At 44.0% G+C, this 15,217-nt stretch overlaps 1 pseudogene; it reads right to left on the reverse strand.

Annotated features, from left to right (window-relative positions):
• The window catches only part of LOC141598922 (alpha-galactosidase 1-like), a 38,647-nt pseudogene extending 24,756 nt beyond the window's left edge, over window positions 1–13,891 (reverse strand).
• Between the last annotated feature and the right edge of the window lie 1,326 nt (window positions 13,892–15,217).

Consider the following 15,217-nt stretch of genomic DNA (forward strand, 5'->3'; position numbering starts at 1 on the left):
TTACCTCTCTAAGTTACTGACTTGAGCGTCGGAGTGAGTTCGCTCGGTCCAAAGCCGAGCCTCGGTTTGTTCAATGCTTTGTTTGGAGACCGAAAAGAGAAGCCAACCAAAGACGTCATTCTACAAGCACGGGTGGTAACAAATAACTGCTCTGGAATTACACCCGGAACAATTGGCGCCGTCTGTGGGGAAGATACTAGAAGCTAGTCACATTCATTCCCAAACAAAAAACAAAAACCCACCCAAAAAGCTAAGAAGATGTCAAAACAACAAGAGGTATTCGTGATCGACGAAAATCGAATTCTACCATGAGGATACTGTCCACAGTGCAGTGTTCGCGACCCTCCACCGGCCTAGTAATTCAGCCGAGTACGGGATGCCAATAATACCAGATACGCTGCCGCACGCCGACCAGTCACCATCATGGGACATGTGGTCGAGGCAAAGAAAACGGGCTACTCCCGAACCTAATTAGTAGTACGTCGGCTCACACTTGTCACACCGACAAGAGCGGCGGAACCCGTCCCAGAGACCGGGGCCCATAATGTGACTCCAAGAGACTTGAACGAGCACTTTGGAAGAAGCTGGCCTGTCAAGACGCCGGGGAGTCCGAACGCTAGTGGCGGACCTAAGTCCTTCCCGCACTCACGGGAGGACGGCGTCGCCGCGGCAAAGACCGACGAGGCATTCCCCGGAGGAGTGAAAGAAGTCCGACTCACCGAGTCGGGAAGAAGCCCGACTCACCGTAGTCGGGAAGAAGCCCGACTCACCCGAGTCGGAGAAGAAGCCCTTCCCGCCACGGGGAGAGGAGCCGGACTAGGGGTGCGAGGAGTCGATCGCCGCGTGTCGTTCGACACGTGGTCGACAGCCCCCTCGGCACCTCGTCTTAGAGACCCCTGTGCGACTAAGCTAAAGTTGCCACCCATAACATACAAAGGAGAAGGCGACCCAACCGACCACGTTGAGGCTTACGAGTCTCACATGTCGGTATGGGAGCAACCCGACGAGGTTTGGTGCCGAGTCTTCCCAACGACACTGCATGGGATGGCACAAAGTTGGTACAAGGGGCTACCAGACGGGTCGGTATACTGTTATGCCGACCTAAAAGACGCATTCCTAGCCCAGTATTCTTGCAACAAGAGAAGGGCCGTGGAGACCTCGGACCTCCTGACTATCAGACAGGAGGGAGGTGAGTCTCTCCGAAGTTATGTGAAGAGGTTCGACGCCAAGGTTCGCGAGATTCGTGAGTGAACAGCGAACTCGGCGGCCTTCGCGATGAAAGGCCTCCCGAGAGGAGACCTAAAAACGAGCTCATCAAGTGCGGCGGCTGAACTTAGACTCACCAGGAAGATGGCCGATCAAGCCATAAAGGTGGAGGACTACCACAAAACCTGGTGGGCCCAGCGAGGCCGAGCACTCGAGAGAAAGAGTCGCCGGAGAATAACCGGACGAAGGACGCCGTGACAATAATAGGTCACGGTCGACAGTCCACCGAGAAAGCAAAACTCGGCGGGCGCCGGGGAATTCAGACCGTACTACCGAAGCGGTTCAATGGCCACACCCCTTGGTCGTATCTGCGCCGAGGTCTTCGCCCGAGTAAGCACGAGGGCCGAGAAGTGGGAAAGGCCCCCAAGCCGAAGGGGGACGGTGACACAAGCCGATCGTGAGTACCACGGCCACACCGGTCACCTTACAGACAATTGCCGAGATCGAAGAATGCCATCGAAGAGCTGATCCGGAAGGGGAGCCTCGACAAATATGTCGCCAAAGGCTAAAAGACCGATGCCGGCGCTCCAATAAAAAAAAATCCGTCTTGAACGGATAGGAGTAATCAATGTTGTCATCGGGGGCAACGAGAACGGCGGGTCCGCTCATGGGCACAAACGGCACTGACGAGAGCATGATCGGGCCATCAACTTTGTGCCCAAAACAGCGGCCACCGCTTCCAACATCCCCGATATAACTATTGGGAAGAAGGACTACGAGGGAGTCATCGCCCCTCACAGCGACCCACTTGTAGTCCACTTGGACATATCCAATCACCTGGTCAAGAGGTGCCTGATTGACACAGGCGCCTACACGAACATTATGTTCAGGGAGTGCTTTCTGGGGCTCGGCCTGAGGATTGAGGACTTGAGCCCCTGCACCAATCCGCTGTACAGTTTCTCCGGTGCCGGCCTGGTACCCCTGGGGTCAATCAGACTGCCAGTGATGTTCGGCGAGGGGAACGCGGCTAGGAATGTCCTAGCTGAGTTCGTGGTCATCGACGGCTCGTCCGCCTACAACGTTCTCATAGGCCGAGTCACTTTAAGCGAGGCCGACGCAGTGATGTCCATCCGGGCCCTGACACTGATGTATGTCTCGGACCGGGGGGAAGCGCATAAGCTCGTCTCCAAGAACGAGAAGGACGAGGTGGTCAACACCCAGATATCCGCCAGAGGGTGCAACATGCAATCCCTAAAAGTGGCAAAGAAGTCAGAGAAGGGGAAGAGCCCATCCTTGCAGCAGGAGGAAGACCCGATGAATACCAACGTCGGCATGGTTGGAGGAACCCCGACCGACCAAGAAGAACCGCATCCCGGCATATGGGAAATAACTACAGACGGGTCCCCTACGGCGAACAGCTCAGGAGCCGGCATCCTTATCACCAGCCCAAACGGGGACGCGTTTAAGCACACCTTGAAATTTACCTTCTCGGCCTCAGACAACGGATCCGAATACGAGGCGGTGATAAAGGGAGTCGAGTTAGCTAGGGCTGCCGGGGCGGAGCAAGTCGTGGTAAAAACATGCTCACTATTGGTGGCCAACCGAATCAAGGGAGAGTATGAGGCTCGAGACGACGGGATGGTAAGATACCTGGAAAGGATAAAAGCCGACACCGCCAAATTGAAGTCCTTCCAGATACAGTACGTTCCCAGGTCCGACGCTCTCTCAAGACACACCGGCTGATAGACATGGAGGGTGCGCCTTTGATAAGCCATTGGGACGGACAATCTCGGGAAAAATTTTGTATAGCGGCGGAGGTGCCCGAGACAACTATGGGCACCCCGACGCATGTTTATATCTAATGAAGAATCATCCAAGTTTCCATCAAAGTGTTCATTTCCCCCATAGTCACTATCAAGAAGCGCACACCACGATCACCCCAAGAAGTAGACGCTACGGCGATCACCCCAAGAGGTAGACGCCGCAGAAATACTCCAAGAGGTAGACGCCGCAGCGAGCCACCATCAAGAAATAGGCGCCACGGCGATCACCCCAAGAAGTAGACGCTACGGCGAGTCACCCCAAGAGGTAGACGCCACAAGCGGTCACTCCAAGAGGTAGACGCCACGGCGATCACCATCAAGAAACAGCGCCACGGCGATCACCCCAAGAAGTAGACGCTACGGCGATCACCCCAAGAGGTAGACGCCGCAGCAGCCACACCAAGAGGTAGACGCCACGCGCCACTATAAGGAAGCGGCGTCACGGCAGCCACTACCACTGAGCTTGATACTCGCGAAAGCGACCAAATGCCTTAGGAACGTTAAACACAAGATAGATACGCATTCTAACTGCCTCGGCGAGACCGAGGTAGAAACAAAAGAAGCGCTCAATTAATAACGTAAGAAGACAACTCAGACGAAGACAAGAAAAGACCTCGGCCAAGCCAGAGGCAAAATAAGCAAACTCTTATTAAAAATGATAACAGGTTACAAGTGAGGAGAATACGGACGACGGCCGTCCCCATAGGGATAAGCCAAAACACAACCTACCAAAGTTGTACAAAATACAAGGAAAAGAAAAGCAAAAGGTTACGGACGTATCATTTAAGCGCCAAAAGATGGCGGGAGGAAAGGCCTAATAATTGGCTCCCGAACACTACTGACTATCCGAGACGCGGGTGAGCCTGGTGACGACCGCCCGTCTCCCTATGCTCATTGCTTTGCTTACCATCGGCAGCGGCAACACCATCTTTGATGGGCGACCCGAGCTGTCTTGGCGGTCTCGGCTTTCTCGGCGACCTCGGCCTCGGCTTTCTTGGCGACCTCGGCCTCAGCGACCTCACCGCCCTTGCCCTCTCGGCTTCCTCCTTGGCCGCCTTAGTCTTCTCGGCAAGAAGGGCGCCTTCTCCGCGCCACTTCTTCCTTCTTCACCCTTACCTCCTCCTTGGCCTTCTCCTTCGCGGCTTCCTCCTTAGCTTCGAGCTTGTCATCAAACAGCTCGTCAAATTTGTCCCACGGAAAGGAGCCATCAAGAGGGAAGAGCTCCTCAATCACTTCCCCTGGCGCGGCTTCTTCGGCCAGGTCCCGTGATTGGCGCACATGTTAGGGAGGAGAACGGTTTGGAGTGTCTCAATGTCCTCCTCCCTTTGGGCGATGATAGCATCCTTGTTCCGGACCACCTTCCCCTGGGCCTGGAACAAGCCCCTAAATTCGTCCCTCTGCGTACGGTAAAGGTCGGCGTGCTTCTGAACGAGGTCACGCATCTCCGGCGCTTAGCGAGCTTGGCCGCCGGCCCTCGGCCTTGGCTCTCTCGGAAGGACCTCCTTTTCGCGTCCTCCCGAGTTTTCTCTCGACGAATCGCCTCCTCTGCCTCAGCCTTGGCCCTCTTAGCCTCCTTGTTGGCCGCGTCGAGTTCAAGCCTTAGCCGCTCAGGCGTGGGCGGCTTGACCATGGTCTTCTCTTGCTCCATAATAAGAGCACCGGCCGTATCAGCCCACTTCGCCAGTAACCTGATCAAACCTAGGCCCTCCGACTTAATCTGGAGGGGGGTAGGCTTCGGGAAGGAGGTGACAACGGTGGCATCTTGACCACTTGCTTGCGCAGCTTTCCCCTCGGCACGCCGTTCAACATTGTGTCCGGTGGACGGCAGCGGTTGATCTACAAAAAATTCAATCAAATCATCCATGTCAACATTCATGGACAAACCGAAAGCTTTGTCATCGAACGCCCAACGAGCCGGCTAAGTCTCGAGCCATAGGATAGATCGATGCCAGGCTTGGACTTCTTGGTCGGAGGGCCCATTTCCTTGCCGCCCTCGGTAACACCCGCAGCAGCAGGGGTAAACTTCTTCCTCTTAAGGACAAGGGGAGATCCCTCCGCATCGGAGTCCTCCCCATTGGTAATGTCAACAATCACCACCGTCTCCTTCGGGATCAAGGGATAGGAGGTGGAATCGATGTCGACGCTGTCGCCGCCGAAGACTTCGCTTTCGCGTCCGGCGCGGCATGTTACTAGCAACCTTCGCCCGGGCCGCCTCCACATTCAAGCCTTTCACCTTTGATCCATGAGATCATTCGGCGACGTTCTGCGATCACGGGCCAGAGCCTTAGGATGCAAATCAACAACGGTCTTGTCCTTGTGCAGCCCCATTCTCCGGAGGATATCCTCAGACAGGTCCGGTCCAAAGTGGTCTGCAAAGGAAACAAAGCAAGAGTTAAGCAGAAGAAATAAATCAAAGTTCAAGAAGCAGAAACATTGAGAGCAGAGATAGGCCTCACACCGACCCCACTCACCCTGTGCTAGGGCCGGTATGAGGCCGACATGGCAGAAAGCGACTCATCCTCAAGAATGATCTCGTCGGGGGAATCCATCTTTTCGGCAACCCACTCTTGTCCACCTCAAAAAGCCTCATCGCCAGCTTCTCATCCGCATTAAGAGGGACCTTGTCGGCGTCCATCTTAAGCTTATTCCGAGTGACCCATCTGTCGTGCTCCGCCTTAGTCTCGCACCGCAAATTAACTTGGTGCTGAAAGGACCGGGTCAGCGGATAGTCATCCGGCACCTCAACGTACACCCACCGATCTTTCCAGTCTTTGCAGGAAGTAAGCTTATCAACGGAGACGTAACCGGCTCCATTTGCATTTGCACGCCGTACCATCCGACGCGACCAGGAAATGACGGCCGAAGGTGGTGAAGCCGACGGAATAAATTAACCGTTGGGACCTCCCCCTTGAAGAGACAGAGCCAGACAAAGCCGATTATGGTCCTGATAGCCAAGGGGTGCAGTTGGGCCACGACGACGTTCATGGCTCTAATAATGGCCATAACATATTCGTTCAGCGGAAACCGGAGCCCGTACTCCAAGTGCCGGATGTATACGCCGATGCAACCCGGTGGAGGGCAACAGACGGCCTGACCCTCCTCAGGGACAACAATTTTGTATCCCCTGCCGAAGTAGAAATGGCCTTCGAAGAATGTTTCGCCGGAACAACTGGCGAATTTGTGGGTCCAAGCACGGTCAGGGCCGGCCTTACAGGCGTCGCCATGGTCCATGATGAGCTGCCTCCCCTCACTAGGACGAATCCTTCCAACATCCTCGCCGACATCATCAAAATCCTCATCAGTTTCGGCGTCATCCTCCCAATCCTCCAAAACTTTTGGGTCAACTTCGGGAGAAGGGGACCTAGGGCCCCCAGACCTTAGCGGGACGGCGGCCAGTGCCTCCCCCTCGTCAAGACGCGACGGGGAACCCCCCGGCGCAGGTTTACTAGGTCCGGCACCAGCAGAAGACATGTTTACAACAAAACTGACAAGTTAAAAAGAGAAAATTTGGTTGTTTACCTTGAAGAAAAGTGCTAGCCGAAGTAACAATTCTGAAAGCTAGAGAGAAGTTTCGTCAAAGAGGGCTAGAAAGAAGAAATTTTTTAGAGAAAATGAAATTGGTAGCCAATTTCAGGGACTAACTGCCCTATTTATAGGGGAAAGCCCATGAAGAAGGACCAATCAGGGCACAGCCCATGAAACGTCGACCAATCGAAACGAACGGACACGTGTCGGACATGCAACCACGGAATGTCAATCGTTGCAACAGTTGAACGTCAATCAATGCAACAGTGACCAAGCGTCTTCAACACGCCCCTTCAAATCTCTCTGCCCATTCATCTTCCTCAACAAACTCCTAAGTATCTGTTCTCCGCCGGCCACATGATCAACCAAGCTTGTCAAACACCGGCTGGGGGCAATCAAAAGCACACGGCACTCACAACCTCGGTCTCGGCCAGCACCACCTTATTTTCCACATCTGATGTCCATTACACATCCATGTGGAGGGGGGATATGGTACGGCCTAAGCAGAGCCACGCCGAGGTAGAAGAAGCCGGGGCAGAAAAATTTTGGCTTACGCAGAATATACGCTCAACATACATCGGAGCCCATACCACGGCATAGACTACGCTGGGGGCAAATTGATGGGGCATATTCTGCACCCTCTGACCAAGTCAACATATTGAGCAAGGTCAAAGATATCCACAGCAAGTCAACGACTTAGACAAATTTAACCGACGCAACCCGTCGGCTTTGTCTCTTAATGCCTCGGCTAGGACAACTAGCCAGCCGGGGCACATATCCGCGTACTCATATCCAAGACCCCTCGGCATGGAGTCAACAGGGCCCGCCGGCCTGTCATGGGTCCCTCGGCCGAGGGTACATCAGTCTTTCCACCTACTAGTCACTTGGCCACTTGGCCACTACGTGACAAAAGGTGAAAATCTATAAATACTCCTCAACCCTCATTGAGGAGAGGATCCACAATTTAACCTAAGAATCACTATTCATCGGGTAATATCTTCCTTATCTCTCTACAATACATACTTCGCCAAGTAACAACAACTTACCTCTCTAAGTTACTGACTTGAGCGTCGGAGTGAGTTCGCTCGGTCCAAAGCCGAGCCCTCAGTTTGTTCACTGTTTCAGGAGACCGAAAGGAGAAGCCAACCAAAGACGTCATTCTACAAGCACGGGTGGTAACAAATAACTGCTCTGGAATTACACCCGGAACAGCATCAAATACTTATATCCCACTATCCCACAACAATCGCAAATCATCTAGAAGAGGTTCCAAATATACATCTATATCATTTCCAGGTTGTTTAGGGCCGGAAATTAACAACGACAACATCAAATACTTTCTTTTCATGCACACATATGGAGGTAAGTTATAAATAGCCAACACTACTGACCAAGTACTATGTTGGCTACTCATGTTTCCGTGTGGGTTCATTCCATCAGTGGACAGCGCTAGACGTAAGTTTCTAGGTTCATTGCCGAACTCGGGATACTTAGCGTCGAACGATTTCCATTGCTTACCATCTGCCGGGTGTCTTAGCTTTCCATCATTTATTCTTCCTGTTTCATGCCAAGTTAACATTTTTGCATCATCGGGATTCGCATAAATCCTTATGACTCTTGGTATCAATGGAAAATACCACAACACCTTAGCCGGGATCCCTTCCTTATCCTTATAACGCCACTCCAAACATTTAGGGCAATTGGTTAAGTTTTGATATAAATTCCGATACAATATGCAATCATTTGGACATGCATGTATTTTCTCATATTTCATACCCACTCCTCTTATTAGTTTTTTCGCCTCATATGTCTTAACAGGTAGAACATTACCATCAGGAAGCAACTCCTTTATCAAGGCTAAAAAACTAGTGAAACACGTGTCACTCACCCCATTTACCCCCTTGATATTATACAACTTCACCACAACCGACATTTTTGTGAACTTACAACCAGGATACAGAGGTGCTTCAGACTCACACAACTTCTCATACATGTTGTTAAGGTCATCCCAATTACTAGTGTCATCACCTACATCTTCAAAAGCAATGGACTCATCATCATTCTCTTCATTATCTATAGACCCAACATTCAACTTCTCTACTTCCAACTCTTCCAACTCAAAAACTCGGCAAACTCGGGATCATCGCTTAGCCTTTCGTGTACCTCAACATCATCTTCTTCCGAGTTATTCTCTTCCTCTAATGATTCCCCATGAAAAATCCAAAGTGTATAGGATCGACTAAATCTCCACTTTTCTAGGTGTATTTTAACGTCCGGAAAAGCCATATAGCTAATATTACCACATCTTTCACAAGGACATGCAATACTAGAAGAACCTTTCAAATTGTTCGAAACGAATTCATAAAAAACAGCTAAACCATCCTTGTAGGTGCGGTCACTCATATTTGCATCAATCATCCAAGTTCGAGTCATTATTCTACATTCGTAATAATAGGCAACTAATTCAGAAAATACAATAATAGGCAAACAAATAAACGAAATTCAGGAAAGCAATTAAGCTAAATTATCAACAAATTAGATAATAACCCAAAAAATCCTATATCTGCTAGTTATAAGCGTTGCTAAGAAACATATATATACCTGATTGATAAACACGATGAGGGAGAGAAGACGTGACAACAGTGACGGAGATGAAGACAGAGAGACGATCAGGGAGGAATGGAGGATGATATAGTAGCAGTATTAGATTGTGTTTGTAGCGTATAGCAGAATAAAGCAATATGTTGTTCTTAAGATTTTCATAATATTAATAACAACGGTTATTGAGTTTACAACCGTTGTTAAAAAGTATTAAAAACGGGTTCTAATATAACCGTTGTGATTACTTTTCACTAATTTGGCGCCAAACCATTAACAACGGTTAAAATTTAACCGTTGTTATTAGTTTTTTCATTAACAACGGTTGTTTAAGTATGACCCGTTGTTAAAACCAATAACAACGGCTAACAACACATAACCGTTGTAATTAAGTTTGGTAAAATTCGCGGAATAAATTCTACAACGTGTTTTGATGATTTTCGTGAATAAGCGTTGTTAAAGGGCCGTTGTGGTTGCCTGTATTTGTAGTAGTGAATGTAACAAACAGGACCGTTATATTAGCTAAAAAGCTGAACATTCACACAGAAAACACATTTTTTGTAACAAACGGGACCGTTAGATTTGCAAGCATTACCTATCCCAGTTGTCAGCAATGTCGTTGGTCGTTCTCCAACTATTCCCTACTTGAAAACCCCAAAGAGCCGGATGCATTTCCCCCCTATCGAAAGAAATAGAAAAAAAAAATGAATCACCAGTGACACATTATTGACACATTATTGACACATACTCTTAAGATACCATTTTTTCGACTCATCTCGTAATAATATTAGAAGTAGTAGGAAGTAATAATCTTATTACCATTCACATAGTGAAAAGAAAATTGGTCGACGAGTATTCATCAGTGCTCTACTGCTCTTGTCATCACAGGATACCTAACAGTTGGCTTTAATCTATCATTGTTGCAATTGTCGTACTTTAGGTAATCGATACCCTATAGAAAGTCGATCATTAGTCATCATATTAAAATTCCGACTTAAAAATGGCCTATTCATGGCCTGTAGTGTGAACTACTCCCTTTCTTCCAGTGATATGTTTACACTTTCTTTTATTTTGTGAAAGGGAAATAAAGGAAGTGTAAACATATCACTGAAATAGATGGAGTATATAATTTGTCAAGAGTAACGGTTAAATGAAAGTGATAGATACCCAAGAGGCAAATGTATGTGCATCCTTCTTTTCATACCCCAATGACCCTGGCATTTTGTTGCTACAAGTGTAGTACCTATCAAAGATGAAAACAATTCATTAATTCCCGCATAAGAAGCTACTTTATCCGATTCTTTGGAATTGCCCCACGTTTTAAGATTTGTGAGGAGTATTTTAATCAAATGGGCAATTCTTAAGAATCGGTGGAAGTACATTATAAATTTGTGATAAAAGAGGTTGTCTACAAATATACCCTGCATCCGAGTAAATTCCAATCTTAAGCCCCTTGCTATGAACATAATCGGCAAGAGCTTTAATGCCAGACGGAAAAGTTGATCTTTTGGCTACTAAATGACCCTGAAACATATCAACATAACATTAGATTTAGTTAAGCTAAAAAAAATACAATATTACTCAAAACTAAAGATATAAATTCAGTTAATTTTAAGTTATTTTTCGTTATGGGTCATTTTGAAAATTGCATTGTTTTGTCTCAGATAGGTCGGGCACCCACTTTTTAGCAAGTGCGAGAGCCTTCTATTACACTAGTATAATGTTGATGTTGAGCCATAGTAGAGAATAAAGACGCCTACCGTGCTATTACGCTCTAATTCAGCCCAACAATCATCTGAGATGGCAAAGAACACACCGGTTAGGGATTAGGATTTAGGATACATCATACATCCGAGCAAATTGTTAGACTACAAACTAAACTTCAAAAGTTAAATATTGTAACGGATTATAAGGAAATACAGGACGTACCTATGTTAACGTACTTATAACCAAGCTTAGAGAGACCAGTAGAGACCAGTGCATCAGCTGTCAATTAATGTGGATTCTAATCCCATCAGCACTTATTTTACTTGAATTACATTATTAAGAATAGATAAGGGGTCGGAAATCTTACCGGTTTCTCTGACAATCTTTTCTGTTACATTACACTTGAAGTGATTCCAGCTATTCCAACTGATTCAATCAATAAGTAAATAGATATAATTGATGTTAAGTATCAAAGGCATCTTAATTATACCTTGATTCTAAGATTGTTGATAAAAAACATTAGAACAATTATCTTGAATTTTAGTTTCTTAATTAATCAGGGGCGTCTAATACCCCGGGCGACCACAGGCGGCGGAACCGACCTCCAGTTTTGGCCACCGAATTTATAAGCTTTACTAACAAAATTCAATACAAACCTCGTCGTGTACTATACTTAATACATTCATATTTGGGGCCTCATTTTTTTGTGGTGCACCGGGCCTCCATTTACTTTAAGACGTCCCTATTTCTTATAAACTGGGTTTATACTAGTACATTAACTAGTGTTTCGATTAATATATGGTCTTATAAAAATAAAAACCTCATGTCAATCAAACATTCAAACCCAAAGACTCCTTCCCATTAGTAAACCGAAACGCTAGACATTCAGCACTATAAATTACGTATATGATCTAGTAAACAACGTATATAAAAGCGAAAGTACGTTTCTAAGTTCAGATAATGCATTATAAAGCTCAAGTTCTATACAATCAGTTGTATTATGGTTGTATAGTCTTGTTATTGTAAATTAATTGCCTTTTAAATCAAGGAAAGAGGGTTTCAGTTTCATGCACTTCGTATCAGACATCACTCAGTTAGATTATATCACCATTTTTATATAAAACCGTCTTAAGTCTTATCTTAACTCAAGTTAACTCTCACACTTAAAATAAAATAAAAGTGGAAATAAAAGAAAATATGATGTTAAATATAGAAATGTTGTTTAATTAAAAATCTTATCCATAATACTTGAAATCAAAGAGTCATGACTTCTAATCAGTGGCGTAGCTACCTTATAAGCAATGGGGTCTTGAGACCCTACAGGATTTTGTAAATTTACCGTATCGTATCCCAGTATATATACGATTGTACTGATTTTTTACTACGTAAGACCCCTCTATTTTATGAGTTGTTATCAATCAATCAATATTATATATTAAATCCAGAAACCAAGGGACTTCAATGTAATTAAAGAAAGTTATACAAATTAATTATACTATGGCCCTGTTCTTTTGGACTGAAACTTATCTGATCTGAACTGAACTGAACTTATAGGATCTGAACTGAACTGAACTTAACTTATAGGATCTGAACTGAACTTATTGGATCTGAACTTAACTGAACTTATAGGATCTGAACTGAACTGAACTTATAGGATCTGAACTGAACTTAAATTAAGTGAGGTATATGATCTGAACTGAACTTATAGGATTTGAACTGAACTGAACTTATAGGATCTGAACTGAACTGAACTTATAGAATATGAACTGAACTTATAGGATCTGAACTGAACTGAATTAAACTTATAGGATCTGAAGTGAACTTATATTAAGTGACTTTAAGTCTAAAAGAACAGGGCCTATATAATTTTAAATCACTAGCACCGTGTGATGGATCCAATTAAGGGATCTCAATGCAAATATTATATAGTTTGAGTTAAAATTAAATTATATAGAAACTTGGTAATTTTCCTAAACATTTGTAAGAGACTAAAAGATGGTCAATTTTCTTAAAATAAAATAATTAATTAAGATGGTTAATTTTCTTAAAATAAAATAATTAATTAAAATGGTCAATTTCAAGGAGACTAAAAGAAAGAAAATGCTTGGTAATTTTCCTAAATATTTATAGAAAATCAGAAGATGGTCAATTTCCTTAAAATAAAATAATTAATTAGTATAAATATGCACACTTTGTGGTATTAATTATTAATCATTATAAAATTATATATTAAATTTAAAATCTATTCAATTTTATTAAATTTTATAGTTTGTTAGATGTATAAAGATGTTAATATTTAACATTTACGGCGGGAATAGTGAAAGCAACAATGATTACCGGCAAGTGGTGAAATATTAATATTATTATTTCATTAATAAGAATAAAATATTAATAGCGGGAGTAGCTCAAAATTTATTTCATCGTAATTTTAGGATATACGCTATAAAAATATATTAATGATAAATTTATGTGTTACGCAACTTTAAATAATTTTATTTAATGAAAAAAATAATAATGGTAAGTATAGGTAGCGAATGCGGCGGCGGCACCAATACTAGTTAAATTTACGTTAAGACCCCACTAATCAAATTTTCTGGCTACGCCACTTCTCCTAATACGAAAAAACAAAACAAAATAAAGAATGTATCTTCAATTTCTTATTCATGAATTCTTATTTAAAACGGCGGTATCCGCCTTATATAAGAAAACAATGACAGCCAAAAAAAAGAGCCAAAACGGAAATGATTTGAAAGAGAGTAGAGAGTTAGTTAGTTACCCCATGGGAGGAGTTTGGGCAAGGCCATTAGAAAGCAAAAATCTTCTGTATGAATCATGAGCAGCAGTAGCATTGCTGGTGTTGATGCCATAATCAATCACTAATAACAAAAACAAACACAATAAGAATGCATATTTATAATTATTTCCCATGTTTAATTTGATATATATGCTACTAGTATAGTAGTATTCAATTTTTAAGTGACTTTTGTTATTGCTATAACATTTGGGTTCCTCACACAATCCCCCGTACTCTGTATTTATAGTCGCTATTCATCTATGCCCCGCTCTTTACGAATATCATTTTGTGGCTATCCTTACCAGCTACGTCTCTTATCATTTCAATTGGTCTCCCTTTTGACGGGTTACCATTTGTGGCGGATATTTTGTGAGATAAAATGGTAAAAAATGGGTTAGTGCGAAAAGGAGACCACATGAATAGTGTTGCGAGAGAGAAAAAAGTGGGTACTTTGTGAAGTAAAATGGTATCCGTCACTCAAGAGTGACGGATATGTCTTAAATCACAAAAACAAGAATTTGTGTTACTCCCTATTTTTTTATATATTTCTTTCTCACATTTCGAGACATTCCCTTCTCTCTTCAATATCTCTTAAAATATAAGACTAAATATTATGATATGTATACTCATATAAAAGAGTTTTTCGTAAGGAATTTAATGGTACCATTTTTATATTTTTTGAACAAATATATTTTTGTAAATATTAAAGTCAAAAGACTTACCTAAGTAAATCAAAACGTCATATATAAAAAAAAGTGGAGGAGTATCATTTTTGTAGTCATCTTAAGTTTCCGGATTAGGATAACGTTATATTTTCTCATCCTTAAACTCAATAAGTTTAGTCATACAAATCTGTAACAGTTAAATATCACCACATAGATAGATAGATAAGATAAAAATCAAATTGCCTATTAAGTAATAAATGACTTGTCTTTATTTACCTATATAATAATATTTAATCGATATACTCGTCACAAATAAGAATTTATACGTTAACCTATTTACTACGTCGTTAGAAAATTAGAATTTTTTAAAAACAAAACCAAACCATACGTAAAACCAAACCATACGTAATTACTAGAAGTAATAACCAAAAGAAATCAAAGTCTTAAGTCAAATAGTCAAACACTAAGAGACTAGAGCACTAAGAAAACGTCCAATTAGTATATGCATGAAATTGACGCCACTCAGTACCTATACGCGCGCCTCACGGATTCTACCGCTAGTCTTGCTTGTGTGACGCTAATCCATCGCATCATGAGCTCGCGACCTCTCACAAAAAGGGAGAGGGGGACAAGGTGGGGCACCCATCATATGCTTCCCCACTCATCTCTCATGGGCATTTTATGAGAGAAAACGGTATCCGTGATCCGTCACAAGTTTGACGGATACCGCCGTCACAAATGAGAATTTGTGCGGATTCTAATACCGGTGTGGTCTTACTTTGGTCCTTCGAGGCTTTTTTTCTTCTTCTTTGCCTTAACTTAGTCCGTTTTTTTACGCAAATTCAAGTCATAAATTCACAATAACCTTGATTTTAATTTTAGTTCAATTTCGTTCTGGT

Source organism: Silene latifolia, chromosome 1 (genome assembly GCF_048544455.1).
Source record: "Silene latifolia isolate original U9 population chromosome 1, ASM4854445v1, whole genome shotgun sequence".
Classification (NCBI taxonomy): domain Eukaryota; kingdom Viridiplantae; phylum Streptophyta; class Magnoliopsida; order Caryophyllales; family Caryophyllaceae; genus Silene; species Silene latifolia.